This window comes from Myotis myotis, unplaced genomic scaffold (genome assembly GCF_014108235.1).
Source record: "Myotis myotis isolate mMyoMyo1 unplaced genomic scaffold, mMyoMyo1.p scaffold_m19_p_1, whole genome shotgun sequence".
Lineage (NCBI taxonomy): Eukaryota > Metazoa > Chordata > Mammalia > Chiroptera > Vespertilionidae > Myotis > Myotis myotis.
In genome coordinates, this window is record NW_023416313.1 from 117,077,020 (window position 1) to 117,083,564 (window position 6,545).

Consider the following 6,545-nt stretch of genomic DNA (forward strand, 5'->3'; position numbering starts at 1 on the left):
GAACAATAAAGATTTAATTAATAAAAAAAGAAAGGAAAAAAATGGACAAATAAAATGAATTGTTAACAGAAGGGGAAAATACAAATGAATTTTAAAATATAAAGAGATAGTAGTTGGCCTCATGTCTAACAAGATAAATACAGTTTAAAATTTATATGCAATTTTTCACCAGATTGGCAAAGATGAAATAAATGTCTGATGACACACTGTGTCAGCAAGGGTATTGAGAAACAGCCACTCATATTCATTATGACCTCTAAAAAGTGAATTTGACGATATTTGTCAAAATTTTTAAAGTACATACTCTTTGAACCAGTAATTCCACTTCTAGAAACTTACCTTTCAGTTAAGCTTACACAAATGACAACACATTGAAGGATCTTTGTTGCAGCATTCTATTCATTCCAATAAACTTTAAATCCTATCTAATAAGAAGGGAAAATGCTAATTGACCCTCGTGCCATTGCAAAGATGGTGACACCCACAGCCAATAGGAGGGAATATGCTAATTGACTGCCCCACCCTCAAAGATGGCAGTGCCCACAGCCACAAGATGGCAGCACCCAGTCCCCTCAGCCTTGCTGCACTTGCCTCCAGAGTCCTCCAGTCCCCTCAGCCCCCCAGCTGCCCAGGGCTGGCCAGAGGTGCAGGCAAGCCTCGGATGCAGCTGCTCAGCTGCCCAGGGCCACCCGAGACTCAGGTAACCAGGGCTGGCCAAGTCTTGCACTGCCGACAGTGGCAGCAGCGGAGGTGTGATGGGGCATCGCCTTCCCCTGATCACCAGGTCGCCTCCTGCCCCTGAGGGCTCCTGGACTGTGAGAGGGTGTCCCGACCCGCGGGACAACAACGGGGGAACGAAGAGACACCCTAGGAGAATGAAACAAGGGACACGAAAGAATGGAGGCAAGACAAGTTCTGATCAAGCCTCAAACTTTATTCTCACAGCGGCAGGATATATACTGTTTTAGAGAAGGGGGGTGGGTAAAGGGGTCTATGGGCAGTAACCTATTACTAGTGATTTATCAGGCTCCGGATGGCTGTGCTTATTAGCGGAGATGTGTGATTTAGCAGACTCTGGATGGCTGTGTGCTTATCAGTGGAGATATGTGATTTATCGGCTGTGTGAGGGTAGTTTATCTTTTAACTGCTGGCCAAATTGCAAGACACAGGTGGTTTCTGGTAATTAGGAGTTTCTGGAGGAGCCAGAAACTTATAGTTTTTAAGATGGCTTTGTCTAAGCCAATATCTCTAATGGCTCCCAACAATTCCTCCCTTTTTCTTTATTAAGGGTGGGCTTTAACCGACTGGGGGAGTAGGGACCTGGTTCCTCCCGTGGGATGGTGGGATCCCATCGTCAGTGGCTCTTGGTATCTTTTGGGGAGGAGAGGCAGAGCCGATAGTTATGTATGGATACCAACCTCTATGCAAACCAGGTGTGCTCACAGGGAAATCCAGAGGAGGTCGAAAAAATTTTTTGTGACCTTCCCTTGCAGTGCTTTGCCGTGCACCCAGGTCGGTGCCCATGCCTTTCTCCTTCTATGGGGAGTAGGCAAGCATCCCTCTGGCGTCATGCTGTCCCCGCAGGGAGGGAGCTTTGGCATTCATTATAATCACATTCACGGTCTAACATGGCTAGACGATGGTAGTGTACCTGAATGGGTTTGGCCAGGACGCTATCAACCTGCTGTTTTACAAAGTCTGTTAATTTTCTAAAAGCCCAGGGGCCGAAAGCTAGGATTAGGAGAAGGCTTATAGGGGGCCAAGAACAGGAAGCAGGTAGGGCAGGAGTCCGTTCAATCCGCTCCAAAGGGGGTTCTCGAATAATTTTCTCCGTCTTTTCACTAGATCTTCTTGTAACTTCTTTATTTTGTCTCGGACGATCCCGGATTTGTTGGCATAGAAGCAGCGTTCTTGTAGGGCTAAGCATATTCCTCCCTGTTCTGCTGTGAGCAAATCTAACCCTCTTCTATTTTGTAGTACTACTTCAGCTAAGGAATCTATCTGATCTTGGAGATCATTGATAGTCCTGAGAGAGCTTGGACATCATCAATTAGCTGGTTAGATAATTTATTATAGGTGTGTAATGCTGTCCCTAATCCGGCGGAACCGGTAGCTACAGCTCCTTTTGGCAAAAAAAAGTCAAGAGAGGTCAATACAGAATGCTTAAGTGCCTTCCCCAGGAGGCCCTCCACACAGTGGAAAGGAATAAATCCCTTCATGTAAAACATTCAAATTCATTTGTAAATTTGTTTGGGATAAATGCACAAGATACTGTTGTAAAGCATCAAAAATTATTAATGAAACTTTGTAGAATAATATCATGTAAGAATATTCTTTGCTCTAGGTCATGACAATTTAACTTTAAACTCAAGGTTTGGAATGAGGAACCTAGTTAGCAAAAAAAAGGAATTTACAGAAACAGAGACGGCATGCCATCCAAACTACAACACATTATCTAGAGTCCTTGGGTAACCTAGGTAAAACTTAGGCATGTTATCTGAATTACAGTTTTTACCTGAATTAATTGTTAACATACTTCACTTTACCATGCCCCAGGTGGTCTCTGGGCTGTTGGTTGTCTGGTTTGTCTTCCTCCTGCTGGATTACACTTAGAGAACTTTACCTTAAAAAAGAAAAATCTTTCTTTTTTTTACACCAAGTAACTTATAGGGTTACTTCTTGGATGTTGACTGATAGTGCCACAAGGCCATGTATTCCAAGTCAAAGTCATTAAACATTTATGGTGACTGTACTTATTTTCAGATCTGGTATTTTAACAGCAAATCATTAGATTATTCTGTAAATATTAGTGGAAGATATTTCAAAATATTAAAATTTTTTCTTTTTATTAAATTTAAAATAATGTTTTTAAACAGCGTTCCCTTTCGGCTTATTTGCATATACAGAGGGATCATGGGAAGCCTTCAGTAACGTTTTTAGAAGAATTTTACTTTACTAGGATTCAATTGCTTACAAGGATTAGTAAATTCAGTAAAGCTTTATGTCTGATACACGAGGTGCACACGCTGCCCCACCTCCAGCCTAATTTAAAATGCAGTAGTGAGTGTTATGCCCAGAATTCAAGATCCCCAAGAAACCATGCCAGGGAGTCAGTCCGATGCAAAAGCAGAAGGTCCTTTATTGAGTTAGCTAACCCGACCCGGGCCTCCAGTCGACGCAGCGACCGGAAACCGAGTGCCACCCGTGAGAATAGTGAGGGGAGGGGAGCCGGCTGTGGGCCCTGCCGATTGGCCAGGCGCAAGTCGGGTCTTGTTAAATCCTGGGCGTGGACAGCAGGGGCCTGGGCTCGGGACGAAGGCACTTTTCTGAGCACATGGCCTCTGCCCCATCATTCCCCCCTTGTCTTGGAACTTCCGGCTCAATCATGAGACGGACTGCACTTTTATTTCACCGTCGCTAGGGGCCCGTAGTGAGCACACAGAACTATCAACTGAACTATTTTTTTTTTTTTTTTTTTTTTTAATATTTTTATTCTTTTTTTTTTTTTTTTTTTTTTTTTTTAATTTTTTTTTTTTATTGCTTAAAGTATTACAAAGGGTATTACATATGTGTCCATTTTATCCCCCCGCCCTAGACAGTCCCCTAGCCTCCCCTATCCCCCAATGTCTTATGTCCACTGGTTATGCTTCTATGCATGCATACAAGTCCTTTAGTTGATCTCTTACCTCCCTACCTCCTGCCCCGCAACCCTCCCCGGCCTTCCTGCTGCAGTTTGACAATCTGTTTGAGGCAGCTCTGCCTCTGTATCTATTATTGTTCAAAAGTTTATAATGGTCCCTATTATCCATGAATGAGTGAGATCATGTGGTATTTTTCCTTCATTGACTGGCTTATTTCACTTAGCATAATGCTCTCCAGTTCCATCCATGACGTTGCAAATGGTAAGAGTTCCTTCCTTTTTAGAGCAGCATAGTATTCCATCGTGTAGATGTACCACAGTTTTCTAATCCATTCATCTACTGATGGGCACTTAGGCTGTTTCCAGATCTTAGCTATGGTGAATTGTGCTGCTATGAACATAGGGGTGCATATATCCTTTCTGATTGGTGTTTCTGGTTTCTTGGGATATATTCCTAGAAGTGGGATCACAGGGTCAAATGGGAGTTCCATTTTCAGTTTTTTAAGGAAACTCCATACTGTCTTCCACAGTGGCTGCACCAGTCTGCATTCCCACCAGCAGTGCACAAGTGTTCCTTTTTCTCCACATCCTCTCCAGCACTTGTCGTTTGTTGATTTGTTGATGATAGCCAGTCTGACAGGTGTGAGATGGTACCTCATTGTTGTTTTGATTTGCATCTCTCGGATGATTAGTGACTTTGAGCATGTTTTCATATGTCTCTTGGCTTTCTGAATGTCCTCTTTTGAAAGGTGTCTATTTAGGTCCTTTGCCCATTTTTTGATTGGATTGTTTATCTTCCTTTTGTTAAGTTGTATGAGTTCCCTATAAATTTTGGAGATTAGGCCCTTATCGGATATGACATTGGCAAATATGTTTTCCCACACAGTGGGTTTTCTCGTTGTTTTGTTGATGGTTTCTTTTGCTGTGCAGAAGCTTTTTATTTTGATGTAGTCCCATTTGTTCATTTTCTCTTTAGTTTCAAGTGCCCTAGGAGCTGTATCAGTGAAGAAATTGCTTCGGCATATGTCTGAGATTTTGTTGCCTTTGGATTCTTCTAGAATTTTTATAGTTTCCTGTCGTACATTTAAGTCCTTTATCCATTTTGAGTTTATTTTTGTGTATGGTGTAAGTTGGTGGTCTAGTTTCATTTTCTTGCATATATCTGTCCAATTTTCCCAGCACCATTTATTGAAGAGACTATCTTGGCTCCATTGTATGTTCTTGCCTCCTTTGTCAAATATTAATTGAGCATATTGGTTCGGGCCGATTTCTGGGCTCTCTATTCTATTCCATTGATCTATATGCCTATTCTTGTGCCAGTACCAGGCAGTTTTGAGAACAGTGGCTTTATAATACATCTTGATATCTGGTGTTGAGATCCCACCTACTTTGGTCTTTTTCAGGATTGCTGCAGCTATTCGAGGTCTTTTTTTATTCCAGATGAATTTTTGGAGAGTTCGTTCTAGATCTCTGAAGTATGCCGTTGGTATTTTAATGGGAAGTGCGTTGAATTTATAGATTGCTTTGGGTAGTATGGACATTTTAATGATGTTGATTCTACCAATCCATGAACACGGTATGTTCTTCCATCTGTTTATGTCTTCCTCTATATCTTTTTTCAACGTCCTGTAGTTTTCTGAGTAGAGGTCTTTTACCTCTTTAGTTAAGTTTATTCCTAGGTAGCTTAATTTTTTTGGTGCGACGGTAAACGGGATTGTTTTTATAATCTCTCTTTCTGAAAGTTCACTATTGGTGTATAGAAATGCCTCAGATTTCTTGGGGTTAATTTTGTATCCTGCTACATTGCCAAATTCATGTATTAAGTCCAGTAGCTTTTTGATGGAGTCTCTAGGGTTTTGTATGTATAATATCATGTCGTCTGCAAATAAGGACAGTTTTACTTCCTCTTTTCCAATTTGGATGCCTTTTATTTCTTCTTCTTGCCGAATTGCAATGGCTAACACTTCCAGTACTATGTTGAACAGGAGTGGTGAGAGGGGGCATCCCTGTCTTGTTCCTGTTCTTAGGGGAAATGGTGTTAGTTTTTGTCCATTGAGTATGATGTTGGCTGTGGGCCTGTCATATATGGCTTTTATTATGTTGAGGTATGATCCTTCTACTCCCACCTTGCTGAGAGCTTTTATCAAAAATGGGTGTTGAATTTTGTCAAATGCTTTTTCTGCATCAATTGATATGACCATGTGGTTTTTTTCTTTCAATTTGTTTATGTGATGTATCACGTTTATTGATTTGCGGATATTGTACCATCCTTGCATCCCTGGGATAAATCCTACTTGGTCATGGTGTATGATCTTTCTGATGTACTGCTGGATCCGATTTGCTAAGATTTTGTTGAGGATTTTGGCATCTATGTTCATGAGGGATATTGGCCTGTAATTCTCTTTCATTGTGTTGTCTTTACCTGGTTTTGGTATTAGGGTGATGCTGGCTTCATAGAATGAGCTTGGAAGTGTTCCTTCCTCTTGAATTTTTTGTAGTAGTCTGAGGAGGATAGGTTTTAGTTCTTCCTTGAATGTTTGGTAAAACTCCCCTGTGAAGCCGTCTGGTCCTGGGCTTTTGTTTGCTGGAAGCTTTTTGATGACTGCTTCAATTTCTTCCATAGTTATTGGCCTGTTGAGATTTTTAGATTCTTCCTGATTGAGTTTTGGAATGTTGTATTTTTCTAGGAATTTGTCCATTTCCTCCAGGTTGTCTAGTTTGTTGGAGTAGAGCTGTCCATAGTATTTTTTAACAATCATTTGTATTTCTGTGGGGTCTGTTGTTATTTCGCCTCTATCGTTTCTGATTTTGTTTATTTGGGTCCTCTCTCTTTGCTTCTTGGTGAGTCTGGATAGAGGTTTGTCAATCTTGTTTATCCTTTCAAAGAACCAGCTCTTGGTTTCAT